The sequence below is a fragment of the Heterodontus francisci genome, chromosome 2, assembly GCF_036365525.1.
Source record: "Heterodontus francisci isolate sHetFra1 chromosome 2, sHetFra1.hap1, whole genome shotgun sequence".
Lineage (NCBI taxonomy): Eukaryota > Metazoa > Chordata > Chondrichthyes > Heterodontiformes > Heterodontidae > Heterodontus > Heterodontus francisci.
Genome location: NC_090372.1, coordinates 146916513 through 146943837, shown reverse-complemented (window position 1 = coordinate 146943837; position 27325 = coordinate 146916513). Strand labels below are relative to the sequence as shown.

At 42.7% G+C, this 27325-nt stretch overlaps 1 long non-coding RNA gene across 1 annotated transcript; it reads right to left on the bottom strand.

Annotated features, from left to right (window-relative positions):
* LOC137347344 (uncharacterized) lies at positions 1–27314 on the bottom strand. The gene is made up of 4 exons (XR_010968936.1): positions 27247–27314; positions 25632–25698; positions 22110–23625; positions 1–3244 (listed from the first exon to the last, which is right to left on the bottom strand). It is a non-coding gene; the product is annotated as an uncharacterized lncRNA (long non-coding RNA).
* Positions 27315–27325: the final 11 nt, after the last annotated feature.

Sequence of the window (27325 nt, the reverse complement as noted above, 5' to 3'; positions counted from 1 at the left end):
TTTAAGTTTGGTATGCACTGACTTAATAGACATGCACAAGTATAGCCAGCATTATCTAGCAGTTGAGTAGAAATAATTTAATGGACAGAGGTACTTAACAAAAGGTTAAAGAATATATATGCAGGCAATTCAGTGTATCACTGTAAATCAGCACTGGATGCTAAGTATTAAACTACAGATCAGAGTTTGAGGTTATAAATTTGTAAAATTATTGTGAATAATTACATAGATAAGTTAACTTAGCAGCTTTCAATAACCAGTCTACTGAATAGCTCAAGTCTGTGATTAACAATGTTCCAAGTTTACATGGCCTCATGAGTGGCATGGTTAAGTCTGTCTTTTTTCATCCCTGGGAGGCATGTCTTTTGAAGTGTTGAGTCATTTGGCCCCATTTTGGCAACGAGGTTATTTCCATTTGGATCTTTGGTTCCAACGGAGCCTACCTTGCACATGTACAATTGCGGGAGCTGGCCTCAATGACTGGATACAAAAAGTTTTATGGCACTTTGCCTGCAATTAGCTTTAACAGCCTTAACAAGTTAACTTGGTCTTTTACTCCTTGCCCTAATATATTGGACTTGTAAATACATCTTTCTGGAACTGGTAGGTAACTGTTCCTAAACAGCAAAGAGAATCTAAGTGAACTGACAAACACTAAAGTGTACTCCAGCTAAGACAAAGGGGAACAGCCTGCCTGATTGGTCCCTTGCCTGACCCTCCCCTTGCTCTCACTGCCGCCTTTTTGCATGACACTGTACCTGTAACTCTTGCTGTATCCAGTACACTTATTTAATGTTACTTGGTGAACAAATTTGGTTGGGCTGACATTGTGCAGACCTTGATTGGAGGCCACTCTTATTTTTGGTGTACACACTTGGAAACACTTCAGCCTGATCTCTTGTGCTCATGTGCTGTGTACAGTGTTGAGTATGGGGATGATGAAAGATCCCCTTCTGCTGTTAGTTGCATGCTTATCCACCACCTTGACTGCATTTGGTAAGGGTTTAGAGCTTTGCTGTAATCTGTTGATTTGGGGGTCCTCTTGGCTCTGTCTGAAGCTTGCTGCATTTAGTGTTTAGCATGCAAATAGCCCTGTATTGTAGCTTTACTCTGATTTCCTTGTATGATATGCCTGGTGCTGTGCCGAGCAAACATCTACTTTCCACTGTTTTCAGTAGTGTTCTATATTTTGGGCACCCATGACTGTTCTTTCAGCCACCTCTATTCTAAGTCATAATTTTGGCTCTACAGAACTGCTTTACAGTCTACAAGTACTACAGAGATGGTTGAAAAGGATTCCTGGATTATGTTGCTTATGTTTGATTCACTCTGGCACAAGGAATCTACAGGATTCAGTTTGGTAAGATTCATTTGAGGCCCGAGATTTTGTGTTGAGCAGTCTTGATACAGAGCTCTATTAAATCATCCAAGACCTATTGCATGGGTGGTGGAATGGTCAGAGACCAGGTGGTGGGAAATGAAGGCCTTGCTGCAACCTTGTCCAACATTAACACAAAGACAAAAAAAAACTTTGGCCAAATATTAATTCTTGAAAAGAAGATATGGAATGGTAACTGTTGGCCCTTTTATTCTGGCATCCCAAATATGTGTAGACAGCTGTCACGGATCTTTTTGGAGCAGTTCTCTTCAGGCGACGTCAAGGATTGGTCTCTCAGGCTTCCTGGGAGAAATGCAGCATCATGGGTTTCAGCTATCCCACTGAATTCTCAGGGTTTCTCTGAGGTGGAGAAAGGATGAACTGGTGTCGTCTTTCTTAGCAGGCTGACCCCTCGCTGAATCAAAACAATATCCAAAATGAAACCATTTCTTTAGCCATAAATCTTGTCATGTCACCTCTCTGAGCAACTCCCCCTAGTCACCAACGCTCCTGATTTACTTAGCTAAAGACTTATGACTTCCAGTAAGCGTGTTTTTAAGCCAAGAACCAAAGTCCTTCCAGTGATTTTTTAAAAAAAAAAAGTCCAGCAGCTCTTCAGATTTCCAGACTTTTACATACAAGCCCTCAAAAAAAAGTTAAAACATGGAAGCACCTTCATAACAAACCTAATAAACAAACCGTGCCGGATCCAGTTCTGGACAATGAGCCAGGGCAAGTGGAACATTTTTCAGTGGGAGAGCATTTGGGAAACAGTGATCACAATATCATTAGGTTTAGAGTATTTATGGAAAAGGACAAGGAACAATTGAAGGTTAATTTCAGTAAGTTGAAAAGAGATCTGGTCCAGGTGGAGTGGGAGGCTTCAAGGAGGACATAATTCAGAGACTAGACACATTGCTATGAGGGGGAAAGGAAGGGCATCCAAAGCTAGAGCTCTCTGACTAAAGAAATTGGGATTAAAATGAAACCAGAAAAGCCGGATGATAAATATCAGATTTGTAATACAGTAGAGAATTGTGCATAGCAGAATGTGCAGTGGAGAACTGAAAGGGAATGAGGGCAAAGAATGTTTGGGGGGGGGGGGGGTGTGGGTGGGGTGGGAAAGAAAGGCTTGGTGTGTTTGCACAAAAGGAAGCACTAAAGTATTTTATAAACTTATAATGAGTAAAAGGATTCAATTTAATAACCAGGAAGATTATGGAAAGCACAGGGCAGCATTGGAAAAGTTAAGACTGGAGGCAATGAGAGATGGAGAAGATTAGCAGGTAGCATTAAATTGAGCCCTTAAAACATTTTATAGAAACAAAATGTAAAAGGTTGGTTAGGGAAAGAGTTGGGCCCATTAAGGACCCAAGGGAAATCTTCAAATAAAGGTGGAAGACATGGCTAAAGTTTAAAACTAGTTTGTATCTGCTGTCACAAAGTAAGCAGATGATGTGAATGTTACAGTAAAAGAGGAGAGGGAAGTTATGGACAGGATAAGAGAAAATGTACTAAAAAAAATTAGCACTACAGAAGGTGGGTAATTGTTTATTCGTTCATGGGATCTGGGCGTTGCTGGCTAGGCCAGCATTTATTGCCCATCCCTAATTGCCCTTGAAGATGGTGGTGAGCTGCCTTCTTGAACTGCTGCAGTCCATGTGGGGTGGGTAAACAACAGTGCTGTTAAGGAGGGAGTTCCAGGATTTTGACCCAGCGTCCGTGAAGGAACGGCGATGGTTCCAATTCAGATGGTGTGTGGCTTGGAGGGGAACTTGCAGGTGGTAGTGTTCCCATGCATCTGCTGCCCTTGTCCTTCTCGGTAGAGGTCATGTATTTGGTCCAGATGGAATGCATCCTAGGTTGCTGGAAAAAAGCAAAGGTAGAAGTAGCAGAGGCATTGGTCAGTATTTCATTGGATACAGGTGTAAGTGCTTTGAGGACTAAACTAAAGGGTACACATCTAAAGGGGATGCAGGAACAGAGACTTGGGGCTATATGTGCACAGATCATTGAAGGTGGCAGAGCAGGTTGAGAGAGTGCTTTCAATGGCTTACAGGATCCTGGGCTTTATAAATTGAGGCGTAGAGTACAAAAGCAAGGAAGTTATGATAAACCTTTAAAATTCTAGTTTGCCTTCATCTGCAGCATTGTGTCCAATTCTGGGTACCGCACTTCAGGAATGATGTGAGGGTGCAGCAAAAGTTTACAAGAATGGTTCCAGCGTTGAGGGAGTTCAGGTTGTAGATAGATTGGAGAAGCTGAGCCTGTTTTCAGAGAAGAGATGGTTGCGAGGAGATTTGATTGAGGTACTCAATCATGAGGGAACAAGACCGAGTAGGTAGAGAGGAATTGTTCCTATTGGCAGAAAGGTTGCGAACCAGAGGTCTCCGATTGAAAGTGATTGGCAAACAGCTACATGAAGAAAAGCTTTTTTATACAGTGAGTGGTTAAGATCTGGAATGCACTGCCTGAGAGGGTGGTGGAGAAAGATTCATTCGGGGTTTTCAAAAGAGAATTGGATAAGCACTTGAAGGGGAAAAGAATTGCAGAGCTATGGGGGGAAAGGGGAGGACGGGTGAGGTAGTGGGACTAGCTCTTGCAGAATGCTCTTGGCATGAACACAATGGAACGAATCTGTGCTATAACCATTCTGTGGTTCTGTGACTAGAGGGTTGCAATGCTGTACCACTATTCAAGAAAAGGGAGTGGAATAAACCAGGAAACTATAGGCCAGTTGGCCTAACATCAGTGGTTGGGGAAGTTATTGGCAACCATTCAGGGACAAAATATACTTGTTTGGAAAGGCATGGAAAGCCAACATGGACACAGCCAACAACCTATTAAAGGCATATTTTGTGTGACTAACTTGATTTGAATTCTTTTAAGGTAATAGAGAAGTTTGATCAAGGTAGTGTAATAGATGTATATATGGACTTTTGGAAGACTTATGGCCAGTTGCTACACAGACTTGTTGAGAAGATGGAAGTTGCGGAATTGAGGGGAAAGTTGTGGTATGGATCCTGAATTGTCTGTGACTGGGAGCAGTGAGTGGTGGTAGATGGATATTTTTCAGACAGGGAGGTAGTTTGCAGTGATCCCCAAGGATTAGTTTTGAGTCCATTGCTCTTCAATTTTCATAAAGGACCTAGAGTCAAGTTTAGGGAGTAGTATTATAATGTTTGTAGCTGATGCAAAACTTGGCAATGTAGTAGATATTGATGGGGGTAACTTAGGATGACATTGGATAATAAAGCGAGCTTGAAGCATGACAGATGGAGTTTAATGCAGAGAAGTGTGAAGTGATGCACTTTGGGAAGACTAATATGGAAAGACCATATACTCTAAGTGGCCTGATTTTGAAAAGTGTAGGTGAATAGAGACATCTTGATGTCCATATACTTCAATCCATAAAGCTGACAGGGCAAGTTGATTAAGTGGTTAAGAAAGCATATTGGTTACTTGGGTTTATAAATCGAGGCATAGAATATAAAGGTAGAGATCATACTCTAACTTTATAAATCTCTAGTTGGCCTCAGCTCGAATGTTATGGATAATTCTGGGGGCACCACGCTTAAGGAAAGATGTAAAGCCCTCAAAGGCTACAGAGGAAGTTTACCAAGATGGTATCAGGGATGAAGAACTTCATGAAGGGTTGGAAAAGTTTGGATTGTTCTCCTTGGGATAGAGAAGGTTGAGAGGTGACCTAATGGAGGTTTTCAAGATGATTTGGGGGTTTTGATAGAATAGATAAAGGTTGTTCCCTTTGATGAGTGGGTCAATAGGCAGAGGTCATAAATTTAAAATCATTGGCAAAAGATCTAGAGTGGAGATGAGAGTTGGGTTTTGGAACTTTTTAACAAATGTGATGGAAGCTGATTCCATAGATAATTTTCCGAGTTGTAAATCTGCTCAGATGAGGAACTCATAGGGTTATGGGCAAAAAGCAGAAGTATGGGATTAAGCATGACTGCTCTTTCAGAGCCAGAATAGGCATGATAAGCCAATTAGCCACCTCCTATGATCTTTGATAGTCAAAGAAGGATGGGGTTGATTAGGGACCAAAAAGGAAATCATCTCGTGGAGGCAAAAAGCATGGCTAAGGTATTAAATGAGTACTTTGCATCCATCTTCGCTAAAGAGGGCGTTACTGCCAATGCCATTGTAAAGGAGGAGAAATTGGATAGGACAAAAGTAAAGGTTGGTGATGCTCAAAGTAGAAAAGTCACCTGATCCAGTTGGTTGAAGGATGGAAATATGGCTGCAATCATTCAGTCATCCTTGGTTATGAGTGGTGCCAGAGTACTGGAGGGTTGTAAATGATATACCCCTGTTTTTAAAAAAAATAAATACATTTGGAGACTGAGATAAACCAGGTAACTAATGTCAGTAGTGAGGAAAGTTCTGGAGACCATATTCTGTGGCAACATTTATCCCATGGATAAACACAGGTTAATAAATGTTACTGCATTTATGAATTTGTTAAAGGCAAATCATGTCTGAAAAATTTGAGTTTTTCAATGAAATAATGGAAAGGGCTGATTTTTTTTTTTAAGGTGTATATAGAATTTCAGAAGTTATTTAAAAAGTCTATTATGTTGCACTTTAACACAATTGAAGCCAATGGAATTAAAATGGCAATGGCAGCGTGGATATGAAATTGGTGAAAAGATGGAAAGCTGAGAGCAGTGGTGAATTTTTTTTTTTTCCGGACTCTGGAAGTATACAGTGGCATTCTCCAGAGGTCTACATTTAGGACCACTGCTCCTCTTTAAAATATATTAATGACCTGAATGAGTGAGTATAGGGGCATAATTTCACAGTGAGAAGGATAGTAGTAGATGTCAAATGGGCATAGGTGAAATAGGTAGGCATGTGGCAGAGGAAATTTAATGAGAAATGTGAAGTGATACATTTTGGAAGGAATAATGAGAGGCGATATAAATTAAACTACTATTTAAAAGGGAATGCCGGAACAGAGAGACCTGCACAAATCTTTGACAGTGGCAGGGTAAGTTGAGAAGGCTGTTAAAGCATACTGGGCCCTAGACTCGATATAAATAGAGACACAAGTACAAAGTAAGGAAGTTCTGGTGTAAATCATTGGTTAAGAATATTGTTTCCATCTATGGTGGTTGCACTTCAGGAAGGATGCCCAGGCCTTGGAGAGGGTGTGGAGGGGAGATTTACTTAGAATGGTATTAAGGATAAGGGACTTCAGGTATGTCGAAAGATGAGAAGCTAGGATTGTTCTCCTTTAAAGCAGAGAAGATTAACGTGATATTTAATAGACATTCAAAATCATGAAAGGTTTTAATAGACTAAATAAGTAGAAACTGTTTCCAAAGGTAGGAGGGTTAGTAATCAGAGGAAACCGGTTTAAGGTAATTGGCAAAAGAACCAGAGGTGAGAGGAGGCGAAAGTTTTTAGACAGTGAGTGATTATAATAGATTCTTAGCCCAGAAAGTGGCCATTTGTTGCCTCATGCCTATGCTAGCTGTTTTGAAAGGGCTGTCAGATTTAGTTCTGTATTCCAGCTTTTCCCCCTATAACACTGCATATTAGTCCTCTTCAAGTACATGTTCACTTGCTTTTTTGAAAGTTCCTGTGGAATCTGTTTCCACCATCCTTTCAGGCAGTGTGTTCTAGATCATCATAAACCTGTGAAATTTTCTCATTTCTAGTCTACTTGCTTTGCTAATGATTTTTTAAAAATCTGTGATCTTTTGGTTACTGACCTACTTGCCAGAGGGAACAGAGCAAATAGGGAAGAAACTATCAAAACCCCTTAATTTTAAATACTTATATTGGATCTTGCCTTAACCTTTTTTTTCTCCTAAAGTGAACAATCCCAGCTTCTCCATTTAACTGAAGTCCCTCTTCCTTGGTATCATCCTGGTAAACCTCCTGTATATCTTCTGCAGGCCATTGACACCCTTCCTAAAGTATGGTTCCCTTAATTGTATGCAATACTCCCAACTGAGGCCTAAACACAGATTTGTACAGGTTTAGCATGACTTGCCTTTTTTTCTAATTCGGTGCCCCTATTTACGAGGCTAAGTATCACTTATGAGTTTTTCTTTTAGCCACCTGATCTGGAAATGCACTGTCTGAAAAAGTGGTGGTAGCAGATTGAATACTAACCTTCAAGTAGAATTGGATATATGCTTGAAAAAAGAAACATTTGCACAGTTATGTGGTAAGATCAGGGGATTGAGACTACTTGGATGACTGAAAGAGCTGGCACAGGCATAATGGCCTGAGTAACCACCTCCTTGCTGCATGATTCTATGAAAGAGAATAGTTTTATACCTTCTACTGGTGTGAAAACATAAGTGGCATATCTCCCAGGGACACGAGTGTTTGAAGGTCGAATTTCTTTCAAAGAATGAAGAATTAAAACTAGAGGGCATAGATTTAAGGTGAGAGGGAGGAGGTTTAAAGGGGATCAAAGGGGTAAATTTTTCACAAAGAATTGTGGGTATCTGGAATGAGCTGCTAGAGGAGGTGGTGGAGGCAGGAACAGTAGCGACATTTAAGAGGCATCTGGACAGGTACTTGAATGAGCAAGGCATAGAGGGATATGGAATTAATGCAGGCAGGTGGGATTAGTATAGATAGGCATTATGGACGCGGTGGGCTGAAGGGCCTGTTTCTATGCTGTACTATTCTATGACTGATAACATGCCACCTAAAATAAGTAATCCATCATTCTTCTGTTTGCTAGGAATATTTTTATTCACTGATCCATTCTTTACAAATATAGACACCAGCTGCTGAGCCATCAATGATCAAATGCTCCTTGATGGAATCAATATTTGTTAATATTTGTTTTATTTCAATACCAGAAAGATACTTTTTTGTCTTTACACTCCACCCAAAAATAAGTGCTTTGCTCTGAACATTTATTTTTCAGAACTATGTTGATCGTGGGGTGCAAACGCAGTCATGGACTTATTTGCCAATGAATAGGCACAGAACCCATCGTCGAGCATCAGATGATTATGTAAAGGCATGTTGTATTTACAATGTGATGTATAGACATTGTTTTTAATCTATTTATGGGGAATATTAATTTTCTTATACATTTGTGTAACTATGGAGTTACATAAGACTGTTTACATAAAATTATAAAGTAATTACAGCACAGAAACAGGCCATTTGGCCCAACTGGTCTTTGCTGGTGTTTATGCTTCACATGAGCCTCCTCATGCTCTTTACTACTTGTAACCCTAAAAGCACACCTTTCTATTCATATTTATTCTTATGCTTACCTGGCTTCCCTTTAAATGCATCTGTGCTATTTGTTTCAACCTGTCCGTGCGATCGCAGTTTCCACATTCTAACAGCTTTTCGGGTAAAGAAGTTTCTCCTCAATTGCTTATTGGATTTATTGGTGAATATCTTGTACTTTATGACCCCTAGTTTTGGACTACCAACAAGTAGAAAGAAACCTCACCTCTCTGTTTACCCTGTCAAACCTCTTCATAATTTTAAAGACTTCTATTGGGTCACTATTGGTTCAGTTTCTAGAGAAAAGAACCCCAGCCTGTTCAGTTTTTCCTGATGGGTAAAACCTCTCATTTATGATATAAATTTTTTGTGCCTTCTCCAGTGCCTCGCAGGTTTATTTTTATAATATGGAGACCAGAACTGTTCACAGTACTCCCAAGTGTGGCCGAACCATGGTTCTATGTAAAGTTTTAACGTATCTTCTGTTTTCCCCACCTCTTAAGGTAATGGCTTTGTGGTGGCATCTTGTCCTGATTCGCTAGTTTTCTTGGAACCTGGTTTAACATTGACACCCTGAACTGCCATCTATCTTGGCGGTTACTGATATGATGAAAAATGTAGCTGAAATGATGTTTTCTGCTGGAACTGTATTCAGGAGCCTCACACTGATGAAATTTATTTTTGTTGTATTGCATGCTGTAGAGCCTAGGGTATTCTGATGTCTAATCAGTGGTGAAAAGGATGTAAATGAGGATTTATCAAGTTTTTAAGAATAGTACAGCACGAAAGGAGGCCATACCTGTGCCTGCTCCTTCAAAGAATTAGTTCAGTTATTTCCACTACCTTGCTTTTACCTCCATAGCCCTGAAAAATGTCAAGTACATATCTAATTCCCTTTGGAAGGTTGCTATTTAATCTGCTTTCATCACTCTGTTTAAAGCAGTGCATTCCAGAGCATCATAACTCGCTGCATAAAACATTTTTGTTTTGCTCCCCTCTGGTTCTTTTGCCAATTATATTTAAATCTGTCTTCTTTCCTGCTAGTAGAAACAGTTTCTCCTTATTTACTCATCAAAACCCTTCATAATTTTGAACATCTCTATGAAATCTTCTCTTAACCTTCTCTGCTCTGAGGAGAACAGTCCCAGCTTCTCTAGTCTCTCCACGTAACAAGTGGAGTAAGGATAAAGGTTCTCTTAAAACTGTTTTCACCCCACTTTTGTTTTATGAAATAATGGTTTTAGTCTTGTAATAAATGTATAATTTTTTTTAAATCAAAAGACTTGACATGCATGACTTGTAAAGGATGTTCAGAACCCCTTGTGGATTTGTATTTCTTGAATTTTAAGAATATAAACCATAGCTGGAGAAAAAAGACCATTCAGCTTATCAAGCTTGTATGTTTCACACCTTGTGCAATCCACCAAAATTGTAGATTCTGCTCCACCTATTTAAGCTCTTGACAGTTTTGTATGATCTCTTACTAACACCCAGAAGTAACCAAAGGAAACAGAATATTTATACATCTCTGCACAACAGACTTGTATAGAAAATAAAATAGCAACAGAAAATGCTATAAAGACTCGGCAGGTCAAATAGCACCTGTGAAGAGTGAAATTTTAAGATAACCTTTCATGAAAAACTTGCATAGAATGTAACAACACTTAAATCATGCACTTGACCTGCAAAGTCCATGCAGATGTTTTCCTTTTGTGAGCTACCTGGTCTAATTCCACCTTCCTCCTTCAATTATCCCTTTCATCCATCAATTCCCAGTCTTCAGCATGCTTTCTTGTTTCGTGTCATTTGTACCCTTGCTTTAATATTTTCTCCTTTCTGAACTGCTGATTGACTTGCCCATTTTTTCTTCTAAATTGAAAAGATCCTTTTTTTAATCTTTATTTTTCCAGTACAATTTACTTAACTTTGACTTTGGCTTCCGTTATTACATTAAACTCAGTTATACTCTTACTAATGTTTCCCTCTTTTTAGGTAACAACCTTTTTCCACCTCCATTAGCCGGAATCAGTGAATCAGTTTGAGTAGTGCTTCTCTCCTTTCTTAGAGTTGGAGAGAGAATTGGGCTATGAATTACTGAGTAATAAAGGGTGGGACTGAATGGTCTTATCCAGAGAGATGAAAATGGTCGTGTATGTACATTGCTTAATCATGCTCGATGGTTCTCTATTGAGGACATTTGGTCCCAGCAGTAAATTGAATTTTTTCCATAAAATAGGACACTTTCTGTTATACTTGTATCTAACTTTCAATCCCATTCCGAACCAGACTGAAATTATATTATCTTAAAAAAAAAAGTATGCATATCTTGTGAACCTCATGTCCTAAAGTTCTTAAAGACACCAGTCCCCAAATTATATATGAGCATATCGGGCAAGTCCAGCATTTGTTCATCCCTATTTGCACTTGACAACTGAGTGGCTTGCATGGCCATTTCCGAGGGCAGTTAAGGGGCAAACTCATTGCTGTGAGTCTGGAGTCGCATGTAGGCCAGACCAGGTAAGGATGGCAGATTTCCTTCCCTAAAAGGGTATTCGTGAAACCGATGGGCTTTTATGACAATCAATGATCGTTTCGTGGCACTATTACTGAGACAAGCTTTGAATTCCAGATTTTTAATTAATTAATTGATTTTAAATTCCACCGGCTGCCATGGTGGGATTTGAACCCAGGGCATTAGCCTGGGCCTCTGGATTTTTTTGTTTAGTTTAGAGATACAGCACTTAAACAGGCCCTTCGGCCCACCGAGTCTGTGCCGACCATCAACAACCCATTTATACTAATCCTACACTAATCCCGTATTCCTATCACATCCCCACCTGTCCCTATATATTTCCCTACCACCTACCTATACTAGGGGCAATTTTATGATGGCCAATTAACCTATCAACCTGCAAGTCTTTGGCATGTGGGAGGAAACCGGAGCACCCGGAGGAAACCCACGCAGACACAGGGAGAACTTGCAAACTCCACACAGGCAGTACCCAGAATCGAACCCGGGTCCCTGGAGCTGTGAGGCTGCGGTGCTAACCGCTGCGCCACTAACCGCTGCGCCACTGTGCTAATTCCATTTAGAGGATAACATCACTGATTAGTGTCAAATTGATGTACATATGTCTTTAATTTTTCATCCACTACCATTTTAAAAAATTAGAATATGCAGCAAGATGCATCATTTAGAGGCAAATGTCTGAAACAGCATTGGGGAGGGGAATAGTCCTGGAATTTGGTAGTATTGCAATAAAGCTGCAGTAACCTGGCAGCATTGGCGGGGGGGGATGCCACTGCAGAGGGGGAATCTGAAGTTGGGCAAAACTGGAAGGGAAACCTGAAGTTCTGGAATATGAGGTTTTGATTCCTGATATGTCAACAGAGAGGGGAGGGGGAAAGCATGGGCCTGGGAGGGGGTTGAGTTTCCCAGGCCCAGTAGTACTGGTTTGTACTTTCTAAGGAATTTCTGAAAACACTGAATTTTGTGGTTCCTGGTGTATATGCGTATACGCTTCAGGAAGTATATTAAGGTAAGATGTAGACCAGGGTCAGAGAAAAGAATCTGGTTTTCTATCAATGTTAATTCAGGTTTTGAAAATTTTAAAGTGAACTAACTATCTCCCTTCACACAAAAACAAGAAATGCTGGAATCACTCAGCAGGTCTGGCAGCATCTGTGGAAAGAGAAGCAGAGTTAATGTTTCGGGTCAGTGACCCTTCTTCGGGTCACTGACCCGAAACGTTAACTCTGCTTCTCTTTCCACAGATGCTGCCAGACCTGCTGAGTGATTCCAGCATTTCTTGTTTTTGTTTCAGATTTCCAACATCCGTAGTATTTTGCTTTTATATAACTATCTCCCTTGTTCCATTGACTGTTAGAAAAGGTAAATGCTAATTTTTATACACAAGTAAAATGCTGCAGATGCTGGAAACTTGAAATTAAAAACAGAAAATACTTGAAATACTCAGCAGGTCTGGCACCGTCAGTGGAGTGTGTGTTTCAGGTCAATGCCCCTGATGAAGGTCATCGACCTGAAATATGAACTCTCTCCATAGATGGTGGCAGAAAAAGATTCTAATTGCCTATTCTACCGAAGAGTCAAAGGTGGTGTTTCTCATCTTCTCATCGTAATTTAATTTTTTAATGCTGAATTTTGAAAGTAAGCAAAGCCTCTTGAAGGAAAATCAATGTGATAGGGAAGGTGGGGAAACTGGTTGATTGGTGAAGGGACTTCTTGCCATGCAGACTTGAGAGGAAGCCGTGAGAAATGGATGAAGGGTTGAGGGTAAAGTGCTGATGGAACAAGGAGAAAGGAAGGACAGATGTGGAGTGGGGAATTCAAAAGGAAACAGAGGTTGTGATGAGAATAAGGGATTGGTGAGAAAGATTGGAGATAGTGGGAAGGTGAATGTGATGGGAACAAGGAGTTGGGAAGCATGTGCTGTGGAAAGTGATCTGAGGGCCACATTTTGCCTGCCCCAACCCCCCTGCCCAGAACAGACTGAATGAAGTCTGTAGCTGTGGTGGCTCCTTTCCCCATCACGCTCCCATGCCATACCACCCACTGCGTCCCACCTAACAGAAAATGAGAAGCAGAAGAGGGCAGAGACGGAACTGAAAAATGAACAGGGAGGCAGAACAGAAAGGAAGACTCAGACATAGAAGCAACAACTGGAAGACAGCCAAGATGGGTAAGACTACGATCATGTTCTCTGACTTAGCATGTGCAGTGTCAGATCACAAAGAAAAGAACTTGCATTTATATAGTACCTTTCCTAGCCTCAGGATATCCCAAAGCCAATGAATTGCTTTTGAAGTCACTGTTATAATGTACAGAAACACAGCAGCAAATTTGCACAAAGCTTGGGCCGCAAACAGCAATGGGAAAAATAACCAGATAATCTCTTTTTGTTGAGATTGGTTGAAGGCTTAATGTTGTCCAAGATACCAGGAGAACACCCCTGCTCTTGAACAGGTGAACATAAATGTTCCCATATGCTAGAGAGGGCAGATAGTTTAACATCTCATTCGAAAGATGGCACTTCCGTGTATAGTCCTTTGGTATTAAACCAAGGCTGATACCTGAATATATTACAAATCTTGCATTGGTTTACACTTTGTCTATAAACCTTAACTACTTGCGACACGCTTTTGATTCATGGCTTATATGACTTTTTTAAAAAGAAAGGTTATGTTCATAGTGCTAATGAGAATCTATAAATTTTATGTAAACAGGAATTGCCTATCATTGTAATTATAGATTTACAGATACTGGTGGCACAGTGGATTTAATTTATGAACTCTGTCTAATAGGCAGTCATTGCCTCCACAACCCCATATTTTTGAGTGTTCTTTGCTGTTTATCAGATGTTTAAAACTCAAGCACATTTTTCTTTCTCTTGTTAAGGGGTTTTCAGCTGCCTCATTTGTAGACTTTTGTAAATTTTCTGCCTGCCTAATGTCAGGCTGGGAGATGTTCAGGTGTCTGCTTTGTTTAACATTTTGTTTCCATTGGTGTCTGGCACTCCAGTAATTTGATTTTGATGTATCTACTGCTTTATGAATATATGATTTAGTCTGCTGCTCTAAAGTTATTGATTGCTGTTTACTGCTCCATTAATTGACTTGATTTTCTTGAGTTTATGCACGCATTGGTTCCTGCTTAGCTGGGTTGCAGTGTTCATCTGTATCCTTTTGTCAGTTAGTTATGATACATGTGGTTGTGTTGACTTCTGTGACATCAATTTTCCTATTAGTTGAGTGTTGTCAATAAGAGAATAACACATTTACTCATATTAAATTCTCAAGTTTATTGCATTTTTAAATCTTCACTGGAGTGTCATGTCATGGCTCACAGTAGTTTAGTTTACATTGCCTCTAATTTGCCTAACTTCTGTGTATTGATGTTTGTTTCTTTGTCCCTCTGTTGGCTTCTGCTTTTGAATTTTTTGTTTTCATTTCTGTTGCCTTTTTTGGGGTGGGAAGTGGTTGAAATAGTTGTATATTTCCTCAAATTTAAATTTCCGTTACCATTATGGACTCTGCTCCAGCAATAGGAGAAAAGAATTCTGGAGCATAAATTTATTCTCACGTTTTGGAAGTGTTATCAGTGTTGGGTTGTAGTTGGCTAGATGTTCACAACACTGTCTGGAGGTCATAGCAGAGCGTCTTCAGCAGAAGCCAGGGCAACAGCAGCAGGTTACTGCAAGTCCTGATCCAACAAGACTATTTTATTTCACACTTGGCAGCAGCTAGCAAGACAAAAGAAGCTGGTGGTGTTGATAGGTTTCATGGCCTTCGACAAGGATTGCAATTTAGATTGTTTGAATTCACCTCAGATGCAGAAAGTGGCGCCATCCTTCAAGTGCTTAATGTTTCAGATGTCCATGCCAGGGACTTTGGAGACCTGGATGGCCTTGCTCAAAAGAAACATCAGCTCAACATGTACCAGACATAAGTTCAGGACTTGACCAGTGAATTGGGGAAAAATTAACAAGTAGGGAACTGGGTATGAAACAGAGCCAGACAGTGAATTCAATAGCAGGACCAGAGGTTGATGGGAAGAATTTTGCTTTATTTTTAGCAGTAATAGTAATTTAAATTGGAGGAAATCAGTTTAAAGCAGCAGATGGAGCTAGAGGGGTGTTTAAGTACGGGGTTAACAGATTTCAGAACACTGATTTGATAGTGAATTGCCTATTTTACATTGAAATTCCTATTAGTGTCAGCTACTGATGCTATGGAAATTTAACAGGTGAATTTGGACGACTTAACATTGGAGTCCTCAGAAAATGTTTTCAACGAAGCACATGACCCACATGCCATTTTCTTTTTGTAAATAGATATTACTGTGGCAGTGTTTGTACAGGACCTCTGTGCAACATCATTGTAAATCATTGCCTAGATTTTCTACCGGGGAGCAAGGTGCTGTGGTGGGAACTGTGTGTGACCTAAGTAGTAGACGGTGCACCTGGAGACACAGCCGATCTTGACGGCAGGGCCTCATTTTAAATAAAACTTTCCAGTCATGTCAAACACCAGCAGGTGGGAGTGGGAATTTTAACAACAGGCCATAGCTGGGGATCTATGGGAACATCCCTAAGTAGTTAGTGGGAGGATAGGTTCCAGGGCCTTGCGATGGGGAAGAGACTGGGGTATGGGCTGGGGGGGGGCAGAGGGGAGAGTACTCTAGCTCCTTCTGGCCCACAAGTAGTTCAGAGGATTTTTAAAAAACTTATCATGCCCTCATGTGGCCAGTAAGCTCCTCACCATAGTTCTCCTGTTGGATAGCAAACAGTACAGGATTCCCTCTTTCCTCCCTCCCCGCCCACCCCCCAGGTGACGTTAATATTGCATTGGACCCAGACTTTTGCATGCTAAGTAGGCTCTTGCCTACTTTTAGCAGGATCCTTGTCAATGGCCTGAATTGTTAATTGTGACTGGGAACACAGGTTGGAGGCAGGATTTTGATTTTTCAAGATCTTAACCCAATCTTTTTCCTGACTGTTTTCTCGCCCCCACCCTGCAACTTACAAATGGAGAGCAAAATGTGTAAATCTCCCATTCCGTTGTTCAGTGACTCGGAGGATATGCTATATGTTTGTGATTATCGTGTTGCCAGTTTTTTTTCTTTGTCTATTTTTCTGTGCTTTTGTTTTTTTAAATTCCTGTCGTCTGTTCTTGTCATTTTTGTTTTCTCATCTTTTGAGTGAATAGTTTCCAAGTTTGGTGTTTGAACTGGCAAAGAGGAGAACACTTGTGGCAGAGGTGGGTGGAAGCATTGTAAAAAGCAGTAGTGGGAGGTTAGTAAGTAGGCCATGAGGGGTTGGAATTGTGACGACAGCAGCGTGTGCCTTGTCCACTCAACTCCCTACATGTCCTTGGTGCCAGTGCTACTCATGCTGTAACAAGCAGTTCCAAACATTAAACAGCCAATTGAGGACTTGTTTCAAAACTGCTTATTGTGCTTTTTAATTCGTTCACCGGATGTCTGCTTCACTGGCAAGACTAGCATTTAAGGTGGTTGTAAAAGCCTCTTTGAACTGCTGCAGTCTTTGTGGTGTAGCTATGTGCACAGTGGTGTTGGGTCAAAATCCTGGAACTCTTTACCTAACTGCAATGAAGGCGTAGTGATAAATTTCCAAGTCAGGATGGTGTGTGACTAGGAGGGAAACTTGGAGGTGGTGGTTCCATGATCCAGCTGCCCTTGTTCTAGGCGGTAGAGATCACCGGGTTTGAAAGGTGCTGTCGAAGAAGCTTTGGCGAGTTGCTGTAGTGTATCTTATCGATGTTATACACTGCAGCCATGGTGTGCTGGTAGTGGAGGGAGTGAATGTTTAAAGTGGTGGATGGGGTGTCAGTCAAGCAGTGTGTTTTGTCCTGGATGATGAGCTTCTTGAGTGTTGGAACTACACTCATTTAGGCAACTGGAGAGTATCCATCATACCCCTAACCTGCCTTGTCTAGATGATGGAAAGGCTGAAAGGCTTTGGGGAGCCAGGAGGCGGGTTACTTGCCACAGAATACACAGCCTCTAACCTGCTCTTGTAGCCGCAGTATTTGCGTGACTGGTCCAGTTAGGTTTCTGATTATTGGTGACCTGCAGGAAGTTGGTGATGGGAGATTCAATGGTGGTAATGCTATGGAATGTCAAAAGATGGTTAGACTCTCCTGTTGGAGATAGTCATTGCCAGCACTTGTCATATGAACATTCCTTGCCACTTCGTCCATGTCTGAATGTCACCCAGGTCTTGCTATATGCAGGTGAATGGTACAGAACGCTGCAATCATCAGTGAACATCCCCACTTCTGACCTTTTACGATGGAAGGTAATTGAAGCAGTTGAAGATGATTGGACTTAGGATATTGCACTGAGGAGCCCCAGCAGCAATATTCTGGGGCCGGGATGATTTGGCCCCCAATAGCCACAGCCACTTTCCTTTTTATGCTAGGTATAGAACATAGAACAGTACAGGCCCTTCGGCCCACGATGTGCCAACCCTTTAACCTACTCTAAGATCAAACTACCTACATACCCTTCATTCTACTATCATCCATGTACCTATCCAAGAGTCGCTTAAATGTCCCTAATGTATCTGCTTCTACTACCACTGCTGGCAGTGCATTCCACGCTCCCACCACTCTCTGTGTAAAGAACCTACCTCTGACATCTCCCCGAAACCTTCCTCCAATCACCTTAAAATTATACCCCCTGGTGATAGCCCTTTCCGCCCTGGGAAAAAGTCTCTGGCTATCCGCTCTATGCCTCTCATCATCTTGTACCCCTCTATCAAGTCACCTCTCATCCTTCTTCGCTCCAATGAGAAAAGCCCTAGCTCCCTCAATCTTTCTTCATAAGACATGCCCTCCAGTCCAGGCAGCATCCTGGTAAATCTCCTCTGCACCCTCTCTAAAGCTTCCACATCCTTCCTATAATGAGGCGACCAGAACTGAACACAATATTTCAAGTGTGGTCTAACCAGGGCTTTATAGAGCTGCAGCATAACCTCGTGGCTCTTAAACTCAATCCCCCTGTTAATAAAAGCCAACACACCATACGCCTTCTTAACAACCCTATCAACTTGAATGGCAACTTTGAGGGATCTATGGACGTGGACCCCAAGATCCCTCTGTTCCTCCACACTGCCAAGAATCCTGTCTTTAAGCCTGTATTCAAATTCGACCTTCCAAAATGAATCACTTCACACTTTTCCAGGTTGAACTCCATTTGCCACTTAGCCCAGCTCTGCATCCTGTCGATGTCCCGTTGCAACCTACAACAGCCCTCCACGCTATCCACAACTCTGCAACCTTTGTGTCATCGGCAAACTTACTAACCCAGCCTTCCACTTCCTCATCCAAGTCATTTATAAAAATCACAAAGAGCAGAGGTCCCAGAACAGATCCCTGTGGAACACCACTGGTCACCGAGCTCCAGGCTGAATACTTTCCATCCACTACCATCCTCTGTCTTCTATGGGCCAGCCAATTCTGTATCCAGACAGCCAAATATCCCTGTATGCCATGCCTCCTTACTTTCTGAATGAGCCTACCATGGGGAACCTCATCAAACGCCTTGCTAAAATCCATATACATCATATCCACTGCTCTTCCTTCATCAATGTGTTTTGTCACATCCTCAAAGAATTCAATAAGGCTTGTGAGGCATGACCTGCCCCTTACAAAGCCATGCTGACTATCTCTAATCAAACTATGCTTTTCCAAATAATCATAAATCCTGTCTCTCGGAATCCTCTCCAATAATTTGCCCACCACTGACGTAAGACTGACTGGTCTGTAATTCCCAGAGTTATTCCTATTCCCTTTCTTGAACAAGGGAATAACATTTGCCACCCTCCAATCATCTGGTACTACTCCAGTGGACAGTGAGGACGCAAAGATCATCGCCAAAGGCTCAGCAATCTCTTCCCTCGCTTCCCGTAATAACCTTGGGTATATCCCGTCTGGCCCCGGGGACTTATCTATCTTCATGTCTTTCAAAATTTCCAGCACATCCTCCTTCTTAACATCAACCTGTTCGAGCATATCAGCCTGTTTCACGCTGTCCTCACAAACGACCAGGTCCCTCTCACTCGTGAATACTGAAGCAAAGTATTCATTTAGGACCTCCCCTACCTCCTCTGACTCCAGGCACAAGCTCCCTCCACTATCCCTGATCGGCCCTACCCTCACTCTGGCCATCCTCTTGTTCCTCACAAGTGTAGAACGCCTTGGGATTTTCCTTAATCCTACCCGCCAAGACTTTTTCATGTCCCCTTCTAGCTCTCCTAAGTCCATTCTTCAGTTCCTTCCTGGCTAACTTGTAACCCTCTAGAGCCCTGTCTGATCCTTGCTTCCTCAACCTTAAGTAAGCTTCCTTCTTCCTCTTGACTAGCTGTTCCACATCTCTTGTCATCCAAGGTTCCTTCATCCTACCATCCCTTCCTTGCCTCGTCGGGACAAACCTATCCAGCAGTCGCAGCAAGTGCTCCCTAAACAACCTCCACAACAACCACTGCACAGTGGCGCAGTGGTTAGCACCGCAGCCTCACAGCTCCTGCGACCCGGGTTCAATTCCGGGTACTGCCTGTGTGGAGTTTGCAAGTTCTCCCTGTGTCTGCGTGGGTTTCCTCCGGGTGCTCCGGTTTCCTCCCACATGCCAAAGACTTGCAGGTTGATAGGTAAATTGGCCATTATAAATTGCCCCTAGTATAGGTAGGTGGTAGGGAAAATATAGGGACAGGTGGGGATGTGGTAGGAATATGGGATTAGTGTAGGAGTAGTATAAGTGGGTGGTTGATGGTCGGCACAGACTTGGTGGGCCGAAGGGCCTGTTTCAGTGCTGTATCTCTTTTTTAAAAAAAAAAAAATTTCTGTCGTGCATTTCCCTGACAACATCTGTTCCCAATTTTTAAGCTCCCCAGTTCCTGCCTAATAGCATTGTAATTCCCCCTCCCCCAATTAAATATTTTCCCATCCCGTCTGCTCCTGTCCCTCTCCATGACTATAGTAAAGGTCAGGGAGTTGTGATCACTATCACCAAAATGCTCTCCCACCGAGAGATCTGCCACCTGGCCTGGTTCGTTTCCAAGCGCCAAATCCAACATAGCCTCCCCTCTAGTCGGCCTATCTACATATTGAGTCAGGAAACCTTCCTGGACATAGCTGACAAAATCTGCTCCATCCAAACTATTTGCACTAAGGAGGTTCCAATCAATATTAGGGAAGTTGAAGTCACCCATGACAACAACCCTGTTACTTCTGCACCTTTCCAAAATCTGCCTCCAAATCTGTTCCTCCGTGTCTCTGTTGCTATTGGGGGGTCTATAGAAAACTCCCAATAAAGTGACTGCTCCTTTCCTGTTTCTGACTTCCACCCATACTGACTCAGTAGACAAACCCTCCTTGACGACCTCCCTTTCTGCAGCTGTGATACTATCCCTGATTAGCAATGCCACTCCCCCACCTCTTTAACCTCCCTTCCTATTCCTTTTGAAACCTCTAAACCCCGGAACATCCAACATCCATTCCTACCCCTGTGGTATCCAAGTCTCCGTAATGGCCACAACATCGTAGCTCCAAGTACTGATCCATGCTCTAAGTTCATCACCCTTATTCCTGACACTTCTTGTGTTTAAAATAGACACACTTCAACCCATCATACTGGCTGCAACTTTGCCCTGTCAACTGTCTAACCTACCTCACAGACTCTCTGCACTCGGTATCTGCCTGTTCAACAGCTACCCCATCCACTGATCCGTAGCTCCGGTTCCCATCCCCCTGCCAAACTAGTTTAAACCCTCCCGAAGAGCTCTAGCAAACCTCCCGCCCAGGATATTGGTGCCCCTCCAGTTCAGATGCAACCAGTCCTTCTTGTACAGGTCCCACCTTCCCCAGAAGGTATCCCAATGATCCACATATCTGAAGCCCTCCCTCCTACACCGGCTCTGTAGCCGCGTGTTCAGCTGCACTCGCTCTCTGTTTCTAGCCTCACTAGCACGTGGCACTGGTTTCAATCCTGAGATTACTACTCTGCTTGTCCTGCCTTTTAGCTTCCAACCTAACTCCCTATATTCGCTTGTCAAGTCCTCATCCCTTTTCCTAGCTGTCATTGGTCCCGATGTGTACCACGACTTCTGGCTGCTCCCCCTCCCCCTTAAGAATCCTGTAGACTCGTTCGGAGAGTTCCCTGACCCTGGCACCCGGGAGGCAACATACCATTGGGGAGTCTCGTTCGCGACCACAGAATCTCCTGTCTGTTCCTCTAACCATTGAATCTCCTATCACTATCGCGCTCCTATTCTCCCCCACTTCCCTTCTGAGCCACAGAGTCAGGCTCAGTGCCAGAGACCTGGCTGCTGTGGCTTTCCCCTGGTAGGTTTCCCCCCCCAACCGTATCCAAAACTGTATACTTATTGAGGGGAACAGCCACAGGGGATCCCTGCACTGTGCGCCTATTCCCTTTCCCTCCCCTGACGGTCACCCAGCTACCTTTATCCTGTAACTTGGATGTCACTACTTCCCTATAACTGCTCTCTATCACCCCCTCAGCCTCCTGAATGATCCGAAGTTCATCCAGCTCCAGTTCCCTAACGCGGTCTGTGAGGAGCTGGAGTTGGGTGCACTTCTCACAGGTGAAGTCAGCAGGGACAAGTGGTGACACTTACCTCCCACATCCTGCAAGAGGAGTATGCAACTGCCCTAGCTTCCATCCCCTCTGCTCTAAATTGACAAAAGAGATTTAAAAAAAAAGGAAAACCTTACCTTACCAAACCCTCCACACAAGAGTCCTTTTTTTTTTTGGTTAGAGGAGGAGGATGGGTGGGAGATACTACACGTGTAGTGTTTCGGGTTTAGCCACTGCCCGAATATATAAGTTCACTTACCCAGCAGTCCCTGTGTCCGCTTACCTTCCCGGCTGCCCCCTGGCTTGCGCTCTCACCACTCCCGCTGCTCAAATGCAAGAAAGAAATAACCACCAATCACTTACCAGCTCTCCTGTGACGTCACACTTCAATTTTTGCTGGTCAAGCAGGTCCACAGAATAGAACAGAGCGCTCTCGCTGCTGCTTCTGGTCTCTGGCTTCAGCTCCTTTTATCTCCTGGCTCCTCTCGCCTGTTCCCACTCTCGCTGCCGCCGCTCTTGCTGCTGACTCCAGTCAGTGGAGAGTTTTTCCCCCGATTTCCCTTGACTTCAGTTTTACTAGGGCTCCTTGATGCCACACTTGGTCAAATACTGCTTTGATGTCAAGGGTGGTCACTTTCACCTCACTTCTTGAATTTAGCTCCTTTGTCCATGTTTGGACCAAGACTTTTATGAGGTCTGGAGCTAGGTGGTCCTGATGGAACCCAAACTGAACATCAGTGAGCAGGTTATTGGGTGAGTTGGTGCTGCTTTACTTCATTACTTTGCTGCTGATTTGAGAGTAGTCTGGGATGGTGATTGAATTTGTCCTGCTTCTTGTGGGCAGGATCTACCTGGGCAATTTTCCACTTTGAGTAACTACCAATGTTGTAGCTGTCCTGGATCAGCTTGGCTCGGATGCAGCTAGTTCTGGAGCACAAGTTTACAGCACCACAGCCAGGATGTTGTCAGGGTCTGTAGTCTCTGCTGTATCCAATGCACTCAGCCATTTCTTTATCACATGGAGTGAATCTAATTGGCTAAAGACTGGCATCTGCAATGGTGGGGACTGAGAGGAGGCTGAGGTGTATCATCCACTCAGTAATTCTGACTGAAGATAGTTGCAAAACCTTCAGTCTTTGGCATTGGTGTACTGGGCTGCTCCATCATTGAGGAATGGATGTTTGTGGAACATCCTCTTCCCGTTAGTTGTTTAATTGTCCACCAACCTTCATAACTGGATATGGGATGACTATAGAGCTTTGATCTGATAGTGGTTTTGGGATACCTTGGGTCTGTCTGTAGCATGCTGCTTCTGTTTAGAATGCATGTATTCCTTTGTAATTATATTATATTGGTACCTCATTTTCAGGTTTGTCTGGTGCTGCTCCTGGCATGCTCTCCTGCACAGCTCATTGAACCAGGGTTGGTCACGTGGCTTGGTGGTAATGGTAGAGAGGGGGATATGTCAGGCTATGATTTTACAGATTGAGGTGGGATACAATTCTACTGATGGTCCATGGCAGCTTGTGGATGCCCAGTTTTGAGCTGCTGGATCTGTTCTGAATCTGTCCCATTTAGCATGGTGGTAGTGCCACCCAACACAATTGATGGTGTCCTCGGTGTGAAGATGGGACTCAGCCTATGACTGTGGTAACTGTTACCAATATGGTCATGGATAGATGCATCTGTGACAGGTGGGTTATTGAGGCAGAGTCCAAGTAGTTTTTTTTTCCCCCTCGCGTTATAATATATAACATAAGAAATAGGAACTGGAGTAGACCATATGGCCCTTTTGAGCTTGTTGGCCATTCAGGATGATCATGGCTGACCTTGGGCTTCAACTGCACATTCCCACTGGCTCCCCATATCCATTGATTCCCTGAAAGACCAAAAATTTGTGTCTCAGCCTTGGATCTATTCAATGATGCATTCACAACCCTTTGGGGTAGAGAATTACAAAAACCCTTTTGAGTAAAGAAATTTCTCCCCATCTCAGTCCTAAGTGATCGGCCCCTTATCCTGAAACTGTGCCTCCTTTGTTTCCCCCGGCTGGGGAATCTAGAACAATGTCTCTATCTACCCTGTCAAACTCCTTCAAAATCTTGAATGTTTCAATGAGATCACCTCTCCTTTCTTCTAAACTCCAGAGAATTTAGACCCAGTTAACCAAGCCCCTCGTCTTAGGATAACCCTCTCTTCCCAGGGACCAATCTAGCGAACCTTCACTGTTCTGCCTCCAATGCAACTACATATCCTTCCTTTAAATATGGCGACCAGAACTGTAGACCGTGCTCCTGGTGGAGTCTCAACAAAGCCCTACACAATTGTAGCAAGACGACTTTATCTCTGTCCTCCAATCTCACAATAAAGGCCACATACCATTTGCTTTCCTAATTGCTTGCTGTACCTGCATGCTAACTTTGTGATGGGTGCGAGTACACCCAAGTCTCTGAATATCAACATTTCACACCTATTTTTTAAAAAAAATTATTTTCTATTCTTACGATCTTGTTGCCCACTCACTGAACCTGTCTACACCTCTTTGCAGCCTCTTTGTGTCCTCCTCACAGCTTGCATCCCCCTCCCCATCATCAAACTTAGATACATTACTGTGTCTTCATCTAAATCATTAATATGGATTCTAAATAGCTGAGACCCCAGCACTGATCCTTGCGGCACTCCAGTAGTCACAGCCTGTCAACTTTATCCCTACTCTCTGCTTCCTGTCCATTAATCTTCTATCCATGCTAATGTATTACTGCTAACTCCATGAGCCATTGCTTATTAATCTTTTGTATGGCACCTTATTGAATGCCTTTTAGAAATCCAAGTATACTGAATCTGCTGGCTCCTTTTTGTCTACCTGTACTAGTTAGATTCTCACTCAATTTTTCAAATAATATTTCCCTTTCGTAAAAACCATGTTGACTTATTCTGATCATACTATGCTTTAAGTGCATTTTTAATACTTCCTTAATAATTTCCAGCACTATCCTGATTACTGATGTCAGGCTAACTGGCTTGTAGTTCCTGGTTTTCTCACCCTCCTTTCTTGAATAGCGGTTATATTTACTACCTTACAATCTGCTGGGACCATTCTAGAATCTAGGGAATTTTGGCAACAGCAGCCACTGCTGAACCCGACGCCGGGATTACCTAGCCCGATCTTCCCAGTGGCATAGCTGCCGCTGTGTGATGGGACCTGAGTTAGCATATTTAAATTGCATCTTTGCATGAATTAAAATGTAAACTGCAGTGATCTTGCCTTCAGTTCCCAATCTTCACAACGCGCGGCACTCACATGCCTTCACTTTCCTGTCCAGGGAAAACTGGTGCCACTGAGGTGGGGAAGGGGTGAACTCCACAGTCTTTTGGGCAAAGGGTGGGGGGGGGGGGGGGGGTTTGGTGTGGAGGGATGAACTCTGCACTGCACTCTATATTGCGGAGGGGGGGGGTGGGTGGTGGTGGGTGGCGGGTGTAATGAGTGAACTCTGCGCTCTGTTTGGTATTTGGGGGGGAAGGGGTGAACTCGGCACTCTATTGGATATGGGGGGGTGGTGGGTGGGGGCAGGGTGAACTCCGCTTTATGGTGTGCTATTTGCAGTGCTGGCAACCTTTTAAATATGGCGCCAGCACCTGCTCCTTCAACAGGTGACGTCATGAACAGCGTCGCCAAGGCTGCCCCCACCACGTGATTGGGGGTGGTGACTGCTATCAATATGTGAAGTAGCCGCCCACCGCGTATTTGGGGCGGCGTGGAGGACGGCCGCCACCTCTCCCAGACTAAAAAATCCAGTCCCTCTGGTGTAGGCAATCAGATCCTGGGGATTTGTCAGATTTTAATCCCTTAAGTTTCTCCAATATTTTTTTCTCGATATTAATTACCTTTATTTTCTTCACTCTTATTAGCCCATAGGTTACTCTCTTTCTGGTATGCAACTGGTGTCCTCTTCTGTGAAAACAGATACAAAATATTTGTTCAATGTCTGTCATTTCTTCATTCTCCATGATGATTTCTCCTGTTCCTGTTTCTAAGGGACCAATGTTTACTTTTATTTAGCTACTATCTCCCTTTTTATATTCTTGTAAAAGCTCTTGCAATCTCTTTTTATATTCCTGGCCAGTTTGCACTCATTCTATTGCCTCCCTTTTATCAACTTTTTGGTGGCCCTTTGCTCGTTTCTAAAACACTTCCAATCCTCAAGACTTACTACTGTTCTTTGCAACAATGTGAGCCTCTTTTAATCTAATACTATCCTTAACCTCTTTCGTAAGCCATGGATGGATCTTTCACCTGAGTTTTTATTTTTCAATGGAATGTAGTTTTGTTGAACATTTTGAATTGTTTCTTTAAATGTTTCCCACTGTTTGTTTACTACCATACCTTTTTAGTCTATTTACCCAATCAACCTTAGCCAGCTCTCCCCTCATACCTACTTAATTGGCTTTAAGATTCTTGTTTATGATTGGAGTATGTCATTTTCAAACTTAATGTGGAATTCAATTGTATTATGTGCTAGTGGATTTTTTGCTGTGACATGACTAATTAACCCTGCTTCATTGCACAATGCTAGATGTAAAATCGCTTTATCCCTAGTTATTTCCTGGAGCAACGTGTTGTGGAACCTGTCATGAAAGCATTCTACAAACTCATCTTCCAGACCTCATTTGTCAATTTGGTCCAGTCTATATGGACACAACTATTACATTGTCTTTGTTACAAGCTCCAATAATTTCTTCTTTAATGCTCTCCAATAGTAAAGGGGGCCTACAAACTACTCCCACCCGCGTTTTCTGACCCTTGCTGCATCCATACTGATTCTACTTTTGATTTTTCGGAGCCAAGATCCTTTTCTCACTTATGTCATCCCTTACTATCGGGGCGGCTACTCCTTTTCCATTTTGCCTGTCTTTTTGAAATGTGTACCCTGGAATATTTATTTCCCAACCTTGGCCACCTTGTAACCATGTCTCTGTAATGGCGATGAGATGTAAACCATTTATCTCTCTCTGTGCCAGTAATTAATCTATCTTACAAATGTTTTCTGCATTCGGATAATGTACTGATTTAGCTATCCATCACTAAGTCTGAATGGACCATGTCGAGCCCTATCTGGCTTCACTCTCCTCTACCCGAACAGCTCCAGAATAGTTACTACCAGGTGAGAAAGGGGTCTAGGGGTTCCATCTCAGCCTTTTCCTGGTTTGACCGTAACAAGGTTTAATGTTTAAAACATTGTTTTTAGCTTCCCCTCTGTGAATCCTTGTTCCCTGCTGTCCAATTGTAATGGCAAAGAAATCAGCCAGACAGGTTTTCTTAAGCTTACACCATTCTTGTTTAAATCTATTAACCTTAAAACTCACATTCGGTTAAAACTACTAAAAATAGACAACGCAACCACACTAGCATGCATACGCGATGAATACACAAGCAGATAGAGACAGAAAAGGAGAAAGAATCAAGGGGAAAAGTTTGAAGCAATAGCTGGAGTTCATTTACTGTCTTTTGAGTTCGATGTCTTCTTTGGTTGCAGTTAAATCTTGCAGTTTTGTTAGGGCCCATTACACTTTCAAACTTG